This window comes from Podarcis bocagei (genome assembly GCF_964188305.1).
Source record: "Podarcis bocagei genome assembly, chromosome: 9".
NCBI lineage: Eukaryota > Metazoa > Chordata > Lepidosauria > Squamata > Lacertidae > Podarcis > Podarcis bocagei.
In genome coordinates this window covers 37,353,431-37,365,887 of record NC_138134.1, presented here as the reverse complement: position 1 = coordinate 37,365,887, position 12,457 = coordinate 37,353,431, and the positions used below count along the sequence as shown (strand labels likewise).

Genomic DNA, 12,457 nt, shown 5'->3' with positions numbered 1-12,457 from the left:
CTGTTGGGGCAAATGGCAATCCATGGAAACCCCTAATTAATATTTTTCCAATTGAATGCTAAAGAGAGGGTTTTCATGGGAAAGGCTCTGGGGCAGCAAAACAAACACACACACAAGCTATTTTCAGATACAGAACTTTTCAGCACAGACCTGGTCTTGGAAAGATTGGGGCAAAAGGTATATGTGGATAAGCCCTCAGGGTAAATGTGAACAGACATCAGTATGCATCTACAAGTCAGCCTCCAATAACCTTGTACCCTCCCAATGATTTGGACTATAACTCTCATCACCCCTGACCATTGGCCATAGTAGCTAGATTGGGAAAGGCTGCAGTATGTGAATGGCATGGAGTAAAGTTTAAGTGCATTGGTACTGGAGGGAATGCATGTGTGCATGGTAGCCTAGAGTCCCCTTTCAACACAATCTAGCCTAGTATAGGCTCCCATATAGCCTGGTTCAACTCATGGAGTGTTGAATATGGAAAGTTCCTACCAAAATGTTTCTGCTAAATATCTACAGTAACTTAGAAATTGTACGTTTGTTTGCTTCTTCCACATGTTTCCAGCTATTGCCATGAGGCTAGTGGAAAGCAAACAGTTCTCGGGAAGAATTCCACCCCACACACAAGCCAGTCAATTTTAAAGCTATATCTCTAGGCACTTGAAGTGCCGCTGTGTGTTTTTCAGGGAAGTAAATGAAGCCTGTTTCCTGATTACCCCAAGGTAATTTTGATGCACTGTCCAGGTTAGCTGTATTTCAGTACCAATCCAACACTACTTGTTTGTTTGGTTACTGTGTGCAATTTATTTACCTAATGAAATCCCACTCCTATTCAGCCTGTTTTCCCCTCTAGTATAGTGCTTCTTTGCTCAAGGTAATAGAATGAATGAGTGGTTCAGAGTAAGGATTAGCATTCAGAGCCTTCCCAGCCCTCAGTTCTCTTCTGTAATCATTCTACAGCCACATTGACTTCTGGTCCTAATAGCACTTTGAATATTTTTCTCTGTAGGTATGCCTCAAGTGGCATAACTTTGCACTGAAACAACACTCTAATGAATAGAAAGTCAATGAAGGAACAAAGGAGTAATATGTAATGCAGTGCTTGGACCAGCTTTTATTGGTGTAAGGGAGTATGAGTTGGCCATTTTTATTGCCTTGCTTAACTTCTCATATTGTTCACTGTAAGATAAGGATGGGGAACCTTTGGCCTCCAGATGTTGGGCATCAACTACCATCAGCATGGCCAGGGGTCAGGGAAGATGGGTGTTGTAGTCCAACAACATCTGGAGGGCCAGTTTCCCCATCCCTGCAGCAAGAAATTGTGTTGATGTATACAGAAAGAGGTGCTTATTGGTAGAGGTGTCAACAAAATGCAGTGGAGGAAATGTCATCCTAACCTCCTTCACAGGGCCATAGCAAGCATAAAGTGTGGGAAAACCCATAAAGCACAGAACCCTGAATTTCTTGGAAGAAGGTAGGGACAGAAAAGGAACCAAGAATAACACATCCTGCCACTTGGCACCACAGTAAAATGGCTCTCTTCCAACTGGGAAAAGTAAGTTGATTCTGAGAAATAATACACGTCTTGCCTCGGCCTAATATTTTACTTTTCAATTGAAGCTTAATATATCAAAATGGAATCTCAGAGAAAAGCAGCTGCCCATGCAGTCCTCCTTAAGAGAATGGGATCCAATGATTCTTAAAAGGCTGTAGGGAGTCTAGAGAATAAGCAATAAAACTTAAAAGCAAGCTCCACAATAATAATTCTTAACAAAGGATAGAGGGCCAAACAGAACAGTTAAGATAATTTATGGCACAAATGTCTATAAAAAAGCCATTAAAGACAGATAAAGAATTCAAGGCAGTGACTCAGAGCTATCCTAACAGAAACATTAAATAATTGCCTCCTCTGCAAGAGACGATATGAACTTCTGGAAGTGAAACAGTGTAAGCATTAAATCCTAAGCTAGAACATGTTAATACCGAGCGCCCTTAAAAGCATTCCTTCAAATATTAATGCTGGTGCAGAGAAATCAGGATTGGGACACCAATATAAAATGCAACAAACAAGAGGTAGGACTAAAGCAGGTCTAAATCGATGGACCCTTCATTACTTATTAAGTGCCATGGTCAGATCACTTCCTGGTGCAACTGGACTTCTCCGCAACCCTTCCCCTCTGCAGGGAGATGGGACCGATGGATGGTCCGCCCCCACCACTTAATGGATCCAATTGGCTTCCAGAGAGTGGTAGGGGATGCTTTATCCCAAGTTGATGGCCTTTCAGCTGATTCCCTGGTGGCACGCTGGAATGCGGAGTTAACCAGGGCTATTGACTGTCTGGCTCCGAAGCGCCCTCTCCGATTGCATGGAGCCCGGACAGCCCCGTGGTTTTCCCCGGAGCTGAGGGCGATGAAACAATCATTGAGACGGCTAGAGCGCCGGTGGCGGAAAACTCATTCTGAATCAGACCGGACACGGGTTAAAGCTCAACGTTGAGCCTACCAAGAGGCAATGGAGACAGCGAAGAGGGCCTTCTTCGCCGCCTCCATTGCATCTGCAGAAAACAGCAGCATGAGACTTTTTTTAGGTGGTTCGCAATCTATCGGAACCACCTGTACCACCGGGGCCTGGTAGGGACCCCAAGATCTCCTGCAATGCTTTTGCAAATTTTTTTGCAGATAAAATTGCTCAGATTCAGAAGGAGGTAGACTCCACCGTGGGACAGTGGCGTAGCGTGGCTTGTCAGCACCCGGGGCAAGGCAAGTAATTTGCGCCCCCTAACCCGTGGATTTGCGCCCCCTAACCCTAACCCCCGGCCCCCCCTGCACCCCCCACGCTACACCACTGTTTCCTGGCAGTTTTATTCTCTTGGCAAACCGCTTTTGTAGCTGTCAAGCGGTTTATAAATTTTAGGATTTTTTTTTTTTTTTAAAGGGCATTTTCAGAAAAAGCTGCTCGTGGCTCTCAGCTGTTCCCTCTCAGCTGCTCGCTCCTAGTTTGTGGGAGGGTGGATTTAAGGCGTGACGGGGGGGGGGGGGTTTGCGTGCGAAGAAGGGCAACCTCTCCCCACTGCGCCGCTTTGCTCCACCCTGGCAGGCAGGCTGGCAGGCTGGCTACACGCGACGCGCTCGGAGAGGGCCTCCGGATCGTCCCCCGGGCTGGGCAAGGGCTCGTTCTCACGCAGCGGCTGTTGCGCAGCCTCGCCGCCGCCGCCGCCCTTGCTCCTTCGCGTGCGGGGAAAGCCCGCCGGCAGCCCTGGGAGCGCCTCCCTCCGCGCCTTCACACGCAGCTGTGCCAGCCCAGCAGGCGGCTCCCATCCTCCCCGAGCCCCGGCCGGGCTAGCGGGGGTTGTGAGCCACCTGCAGGGAGCCGGGGGTCCTAGCAGGCTCCCTCGGAAGGTGGAGCGGGGCCCTCCTTCGCTGGAGGTTGGATGGCCAGCTGCGAGGAATTCTTAGCAGGCTCGCTCCACCTCCTCCTCCTCCCGACTTTGCAAGGAATTAGCAGGCTCGCTCCACCTCCTCCTCCTCCCGACTTTGCTGCTGCTGCTGCTCGGCTTTTTTCCTCTACCGACGGCACGCTGTGCCTTGGAGAGGTTCCCGCTTCCTTGAGGGGGGCCGGCCAAACGCGCCCCCCAAAATGTTGCGCCCGGTGCGGCTGGCACCCCTGGCACCCCCCACGCTACGCCACTGCCGTGGGAGCAGGGCCAGGGCGGGAGAGTGCTAGAGTTCTGTCTGGTCCTGTTACATGGGATCAATTCCAATCTGTTACCTCGGAGGATGTGGACAGGCTGCTTGGACAAGTGAAACCGACCACCTGTCTCCTTGATCCTTGCCCATCCTGGCTGAAAAAAGCGATCTGGGAAGGGCTGGGCGATGGGCTCTGCGGGGTGGTGAATGCTTCCCTCTGTGAGGGAGCCTTCCCAGACCTGCTGAAAGAGGCGGTCATTAAACCACTTCTTAAAAAAAATCTTTAGACCCGGCCAATTTGGCCAACTATCGCCCAGTCTCAAATCTGCCATTCTTGGACAAGGTGATTGAGCAGGTGGTTGCTGAACAACTCCAAGCACGCTTGGAGGAAACGGACCATTTGGATCCCTTCCAATCGGGATTCAGGCCTCACCATGGGACTGAAACTGCCTTGGTTGCGCTGGTTGATGATCTCTGGTGGGCTAGGGACAAAGGTGAGAGCTGTTTCCTAGTTCTGCTGGATCTCTCAGCGGCCTTTGACACCATTCACCATAACATCTTTCTGGACCGTCTAGAGGGGCTGGGAGCTGGGGGCACTGTCATACAGTGGTTCCGCTCCTTCCTCCTGGGCCGTGTCCAGAAAGTGGTGGTGGGGGATGAGTGTTCAGACCCCTGGGCTCTCACTTGTGGGGTGCCTCAGGGTTCTGTCCTCTCCCCCATGCTTTTTAATATCTATATGAAGCCGCTGGGAGAGATCATCAGGGGGTTTGGACTGGGTGTTCATCAGTATGCAGATGACACCCAGCTCTACCTCTCCTTTAAATCAGAACCAGTGAAGGCGGTGAAGGTCCTGTGTGAGTGCCTGGAGGCGGTTGGAGGATGGGTGGCGGCTAACAGATTGAGGTTGAATCCTGACAAGACAGAAGTACTGTTTTTGGGGGACAGGGAGCGGGTTGGTGTGGGGGATTCCCTGGTCTTGAATGGGGTAACTGTGCCCCTGAAGGACCAGGTGCGCAGCCTGGGAGTCATTTTGGACTCACAGCTGTCCATGGAGGTGCAGGTTAACTCTTGTGTCCAGGGCAGCTGTCTACCAGCTCCACCTGGTACGCAGGCTAAGACCCTACCTGCCCGCGAACTGCCTCGCCAGAGTGGTGCATGCTCTAGTTATCTCACGCTTGGACTACTGCAACGCTCTACGTCGGGCTACCTTTGAAGGTGACCCGGAAGCTTCAATTAATCCAGAATGCGGCAGCTAAACTGGTGACTGGGAGTGGCCGCCGGGACCACATAACACCGGTTCTAAGAGATCTGCATTGGCTCCCAGTATGTTTCCGAGCATGATTCAAAGTGTTGGTGCTGACCTTTAAAGCCCTAAACGGCCTCGGTCCTGTATACCTGAAGGAGCGTCTCCACCCCCATCGTTCAGCCCGGACACTGAGATCCAGCGCCGAGGGCCTTCTGGCGGTTCCCTCATTGCAAGAAGTGAGGCTACAGGGAACCAGACAGAGGGCCTTCTTGGTAGTGGCGCCCGCCCTGTGGAATGCCCTCCCATCAGATGTCAAAGAGATAAATAATTACCTGACATTCAGAAGACATCTTAAGGCAGCCCTGTTCAGGGAAGTTTTTAATATGTAACGCTGTACTGTTTTTAACACTGATTGGGAGCCGCCCAGAGTGTCTGGGGAAGCTCAGGCAGATGGGCGGGGTATAAATAAATTATTATTATTATTATTATTATTATTATTATTATTATTATTATATTAAACTGCTTATTTATTATTATTTCTTTATAACTTTGCTGCAAAGTCTCCCAAAGTGGCTTTACACGAAATCAGTTAAAATTGTCCTGCAGGTTTACAATCTAAAGGACATGGCACAGAACGGAAAGCGACCAGGGAGGGATGCGAAAAAATGCCAATTTACAAACAATTCTTAAAATTAAATAGCAGTTCTAAAGGACTAGCATGGAATAGAAACTGTTCAGAGGCGGGGGGCGTCTGATGGAGCAGGTCTGTCAGCAGAATGGGTAGAATGAACTTTGCTTCCCATCTCTCTCTCACTGAGGCAGCTCTTCTGTGTTTCTTCACGTGGAGGTTGCTATTGTGTGGTAAGCTGGTCATGTGATGTGGTTTCCTATGCCTATTGGATTCTTTCCCCCAAATCAATGCAAATCTTACTTTTAAGATGTTTGCACTGCCATTGAGAAAAATGCTGCATTCGTATGGATGGTGATCCCATGCTACAAAAATAGGGAGCAATGTGGTTGCTGTATCACGTATGAATAAGGGTTCTGTGTTCAACAACTAGCTTCCTGTTCATACCTCGATACAATCTACACTTAATGCCTTTCTTGTAAGCCCAGTTGAGTTAGTGTTTGGATAGCTCACTTCCCTAACTAAAAGGGTGGGAAAACTGTAGCTTTCTGGAGGTTGTTTGAATAAAACGCCCATTATGCCTGTTCACTTGCCATGCTGGCTGGGACTGGTGAAAACTGAAACCCAACAACCAATGGAGGGTCACAGGTTCCCATGTGCCTTATTAGAATTATAATTCTCCTGCTTTGTGTTGTGCTTAGGGTCTTGTATGGAATTCAGATATTAACACTTTATTTGGTTAACTATCCATATTTTTTCTCCTTTTCCATTCCAATTCTATAATTTATTGCAAACACAAAACGAATCATATTCACATGCATCTCACAAATCTAGAATTTGCCATATGGGTATATGAATTTTACCAAACGTTTAGGAGATGCGTACATAGCTTTAAGTGGGTTGTATAAGTAGATGCATTCTCAGCATTTTCCTGATATATGAATATATGCTGGGGCTGAACTTGACTTTCAGAATAAGCCTTGTAATTTATATGCTCACAATTTTCAACTTGACTATAGTTCAGCTCTGATTTCACGCTGCCACAGCAGTGTGCTTAATGTGAAATTTATGGCTTTAAGCATACTTGACTGTGTGCCTGATTGTGGCCTATGTGCTCCTTTATACTGGGGTGGGGAACCTGTGGTCCTTCAGATGTTGATGGAGCTCAGCACCAATCAGCCTCCTTAGTCAGCATGACTAATGATCAGGAATGGTCAGAGCTGTAGTCTTGCAATACCCTGAGGTTCCCCACTCCTGCTTTATATAATGTAATCTTCAACCACAGATAAGGTCTGAAGATTTGTACTGCTTTGGATTGCACAACTGGGGACCCACTAAGCTGAATGCTGCCCACCAGCTACAAACTGTGGCCTGCCAGTTGCTTGACAACACTCTCCTGTTCCATTTTTGCAGCCCTAGACAAGCACCCAAACCAAGCAGGTCTGCCTGCAGCCAGTGGAACAGTATTCAGCTCTGGAAACTCTGTGCTTGACAAGTGATGTATTCAGCTGGCATAGGGACCTCCCATTCCATAATGATAATTTTACTATTTATACCGCACACATCTTACTGGGTTGCCCCAGCCACTCTGGGCAGCTTCCAACATATATAAAAACATAATAAAACATAAAACATTTTTAAAAAAACTTCCCTATACAGGATTGCCTTCAGATGGCTTAGGGGTTTGATAACTCAATACCCTACAACATTTCTCCAATGAAAATAGGGACATCCTGTCTCCTGTAGGAACAAGTTCCATAGTTTAACTATGTGCTATATGAAGAAGTACTTTCTTTTACCTGTCCTGAATTTTCCAGCATTCAGCTTCATTTTATATCCATGAATTCTAGTGTGCTGAGAGAGACAGAATAACTTTCCTCTGTCTTCTTTCTGCACCCCAGGCATAATTTTATAAACATAATTGATTATTTAATTTCTATACTGCCTAATATATTAAAACTATCTCTAAGTGGTTGTACAGAAAACTGAAGCAACAGCAGACGACTTAAACAAAATATTATAAAAATACACCAATGCTACATAAATGCAAAGTTACTAATATCTAAAAATCAATTATTTTCCTTCTGGCACACCCTCCCTCTCAGCCTCTGGGTTCTCACACAGGGTCCAAACAAACTCTCAGCTCACCTACAAAAATCTCACAATGAGAAGAGTTCCTGGAAACAGCAGATCGCATCCAAGTCTCTCACTCTAGACTTGCTTGTTATAGGCAGGGGTGGGTAGTATGTCCTCATGCTGTGTTCCATTCAGCTGAACTCTCCACACCCAGTTACAAGTACAGAAGGTTTGTTGAGTTTCCCAGAGGGTACAAAGGATGGGGAAAAGGCTCCCCTCCACTCCCAGGTCTTCCTTCAATCTCTGTCCTCTCCACCTCCTCTAGCTACTTTTATCACATCATCTCTCGCTAGCCATTTCTCTACACCAGAATGGTTTAGACCCGTGGTTCCCAACGTGAGGCACAAGCCCCACAGGAAGGCAATTTGATTTTTAAGGGGGCAATTTGGAAGCTTGTTTAGACTAAGTTAATGGCCTTTTAGGCTTCCTCCACATGAATAGGAGTTCACCTTTTGAATAATAAGAATTATATGTCACAGGGGGGCATCAGGATTTTAGAGATTCTTAGGTGGGGCATGGTCAAAAAAAGGTTGGGAACCACTGGTCTAGACTTATTTCAAGTGAACCTTATGGCCAGCAGCAAATGAACATTTGGTTTTACTGTAGCTTACTCTCACACATTTGTAACATTTGAAAAAACAATGAAAAGGGACCTATATGCATAATCAGTTTGCTTCCAAGCTTATCTTGCCATTATAAAAGGAAAATAAAATTGCCTTTCCTTCCTGTCACATTTTCCCCACCCTTCACGTCAAACTCCAAATACTTTCCCCCACAGATGAAGGTTGCAATTGTATGCACTATAAATTACTGTAGTCAATCTGCCTGGAAATTCTGTTAGAAAGGTGCAGAACAAGGTTAGAGGTTCTGCCTAGCTGTCACAGTGTAATCATTTCAAAAGAAAACTCAGACACGTTATTAGCAATGATCTGCCTTCAGCTGATCAAACATCATGACATTGTATCACAACTTTAACATAGTTTTATAGTTTGTAAATCATATCTTATCCACCTCGTGATTGTATTTCAGGCAGCCTAATCCTATGGATCAACTTTAGCTGCAAAAGCACCCGCTATACTTTAAACGGCAAAAGATGCACTCACAACTGGCACGATGCTTTGCTATGCATCACCTGCCACAAAAGCCGCTAAGTTATTACATCAGATTTCGCAGGATGCTAAACACTTTCCACTCATAATAAAGCATAGCTATACAGCTATGCCTTGAGGCTGAAGAGTAGACCCTTTAGCACACAAGGCTGGGATTGTGTCCAGTCACCAGTGTCCAAAATGTGGAAAAGAGCACTGTGAAATAAGCTTGAGACAGACACATTGTGCACAAATGCATAACAGCAGTAGAGTTCTAAACCAGTCGCCTTAGGAGCTGAGTAAGAATATTCTGCCTGCTAAGCAGTGTGTCACAGAGGTTTTTTTTAAAAAGTTTTTCTCCACCTACTCTGCACAGTTTCTGTTCAGTTGTTGGTTTCATTAGTGAGGGTTGCTATTAAATAGGTCAATTAGGCCACATTTTGGCAGGTATGTGTGGGAATCCAACAGGAAGGGTAAGTTTAAGTGAGCACCCTTGGGCGCTTTTGGGGTGAAATGTGAGTCCTGAGAGTTGCCTGTTGATATAGTAAGGATTGCTTTTGGAGCCAACTTGTGAGGCCCCTGGCCTGGAGGGGATGGGTCAGGAAGGCCTCTCTGCTCACCCAAATACATGGGGCGTAAGAGGGAGGGATGGAGCAGGTGCCCCCCTTTCTTCAGAGCAAGGTTAGGGTTTGCCCAGATTGACAGTTTATTAGATGCTTTGCACAGAGTGTCATCTAACAGATCCTCAGTTATAATCTGAATAAAACTGCTCTATGTTTAAACCCACTTCACCTTGTGTCACATCTTCTTTCCTTTGCTTTGGTCACAAGAAATACATTGGGGGGATTTATAGAGCTTCTTATCCGACAGAGATTATTGCAACAGTGCAAGCTCAATTGCATGATTAGAGCAATGAAGCTGAGCCTTAGCCCAGTTATTTATCCCAGTTTTTAATTATTTATTCATTTAATGACATTTGTCTTCTTCTTCTTCTTCTTCTTCTTCTTCTTCTTCTTCTTCTTCTTCTTCTTCTTCTTCTTCTTCACTTACATAAAATCTCTAAATGCTTTACATAGTAAGGGTCTAACTTTCATTTTAGTTCAGGGTCTATTTAGAAGCACCAGAGTTCACAGGTTTCATGTTTGGGTTGCAAAAGTGTACACATTTACCTAGGAGTAGGTCCTACTGTATCCACTGGAACTTATTTCTCAGTAGATATGTATAGGATTGCTTCTTTAGTTGGGCTTGTAAAAAGCACTTGTAAAATGCACACCCTACTTTTGAAACTCCCCTGAGCTGTCAAAGGTTGTGCAGTGTTAAGAGAAATAATACCCCAAGGGCCTTATTTACATGCTGAGTTTGGCATAGGAACCTCTGGATCACAGCCTACAGTTCATATCCCTAAAATAATTTATGTTTTTATAATCACCATTTATTTTTATGGCTGCTTGATGCTAGGGCAAAATCATCTGAGCAGAGTGAAGAGGATGAACAGCTTTGTGACGGTTTATACTGAAAATCTGCTAATTTATTCTCTGTATGAGTTACGCTTCCAAAAAGTGTCTTTTCACATAAGATTAACACTTCTGAATTCTTTGGGAGAACAGGTGTTGGGATTCACTTCAAACTTTGCAAACTTGGCATGATGCTTCCAATGCTACAGGCTTGGCAACTTTGCCTTGTGAAGAAAAGAAACCAAGGCACACAGTGCCACATAATTACACAATCATTTACAATGCGATGTAAAACCTGACAAACAAACATAGATGCACACTTGGAAGGGGAAGATAGAAATCCAGCAAGTTAATTTATGGAACCCAGCATTGGAACCCAGCGATACCATTTTCACCAGTATTGCCTCTGGCTAAGAGCAGGATGGTGTAAGCAATATGGTTGCTGGCTACCAGCTCTACCAATATTTTCTCCCTAGTATAAACAATTAATTGATCACAGCCATCCTGTTTGTGTTGCTTCTGCAAGCAAAATATGAATTAGGAAGAACAGAAGAACATCTCTGCTGGATCAAGGCAAAAGGCCTAATTCAGCATCCTGTTCTTACAGCAGCCAAGTAGATGCAAATGGAAAGCCCACAAGAAAGACCTAAGTGCAACAGCATTCACGCCTCTGTGGTTTCTAGCAACTGTTATTTGGAGGCATGCTGCTTCTGACAGTAAAGAGAAAACCTGGCTATTATGACTAGTATTCATTGAGAGCCTTACCATGTGGCTTATGTCTCAGAGGACAATGTTTTTTGTTGCTGTACTTCATAGCCACACATTAGCCATGCGAAAGAGTTCAGAAACATTTCCTTATGTTTTAATTTAACCATAGCTTATTGTGTCATATGAACCCAACAAACTGACCAGCCTTAACTATGATGTGTTGAAGCAAGCCAACTTCAAACCATAATTTAAGAAGCTGGTGTGTTTCAACAAAACATAGGTCAGATTTACCACCATTTAGGGTTATGAAGTAATGCTAAACCATGGTTAATTTAAGATGGAAGTGCAAGCTTCTGATCTCCTCATGGCTGCATCTGCACTAGATAAGGAGAGGGGAGGAGAGCATGCAAGCACAAAGCAGTATGCTTGCATGTATGAAACAGACCTCATCTTTTTTATCACTATTTGGTTTAGGAGCTGATTAGATTGTAGCAGGCAAAGTTAACAGCCATAATTCTAACATATGCAGTTGTGCCTCAAAGCACCATGCTAAAAATATTTAATGGTGTAACTATTTTAAAGAGGCTCAAATATATTTTTTCCATTCCATAGAAACATGCATTTTGTTTTTGCCATGATGAAGTTTTGTTCATTTAAATTCCTCTAACATACCACTCCATTTAGCAATTGGAGAAATATATGAATCACATTCACTCTAGGTACTGGTGAATTCTTTTAATAACTGTAATGATCTTATTTTGTACACGTGTCTAAGAGTGGACTTTTCTCCTAGCCACTGAAAATTACTATTGTCAGTGTTGTTAATATTTGTTGGATTTTCCAATAAGGGAGGCATGATAAAAAGCATTCTGAAAGGATACTATTTTGTTTCTTGTATCTTTCTCCACTACTGCAGGTTTTAAAATATGCCGACATTAAGAAGATTAAGTATAGAAAGTGAAAGCTAACTAACCGAAAATTAATTGAACATTTATAAGATGCACACTTCTTCATTTGTGCTTCAGTGGTGGAAGATTGGTGGCTTGTTCCTTCAACAGTGAGATGGGAAAATAAATCACATAATTTTCAGAACATTTTGATTTTATCGCTTGGGGAATTATCAGCGTCATTTATAGGATGCCTCTGGCATGATTTATTATATGATTCTACAAATAATGTTTAACAGAGCAATAAAATCACATAGTTTAACACTAAGGTGACCTTCATTTAGAATGTGCAAGTGAAAAAAGAAATCCATTCTTCTTGCTATTAAGGTTCATGTACATCATCATAATCATTTTAATTTAACAGTTGTGCCTTGTCTCAAAACAATGCTTCAAATGCAGTGTCATATATCTGGAGCAACTAGCCTCTGGAAATATTTCAAGAGATGTGACAGAAGTATTTTGGTGCATCTAATATATTAGACTGCTGCACATCCCAAACACACAGACACCCCAACCCCCAGGAAGGATGCTATAAAAAGTAGGTAAGAGCCTTTGGGGTACAG

The 12,457-nt window shown here is 44.4% G+C and overlaps 1 long non-coding RNA gene across 1 annotated transcript in view; it reads left to right on the top strand.

Annotated features, from left to right (window-relative positions):
- The window catches only part of LOC308595184, a 198,338-nt gene extending 186,289 nt beyond the window's left edge, over nucleotides 1-12,049 (top strand). Inside the window, exon 15 of the long non-coding RNA XR_014011881.1 lies at nucleotides 11,864-12,049. This is a non-coding gene — a long non-coding RNA (uncharacterized lncRNA). The remainder of the gene's footprint in view (nucleotides 1-11,863) is intronic.
- The last annotated feature ends 408 nt before the right edge of the window (nucleotides 12,050-12,457 follow it).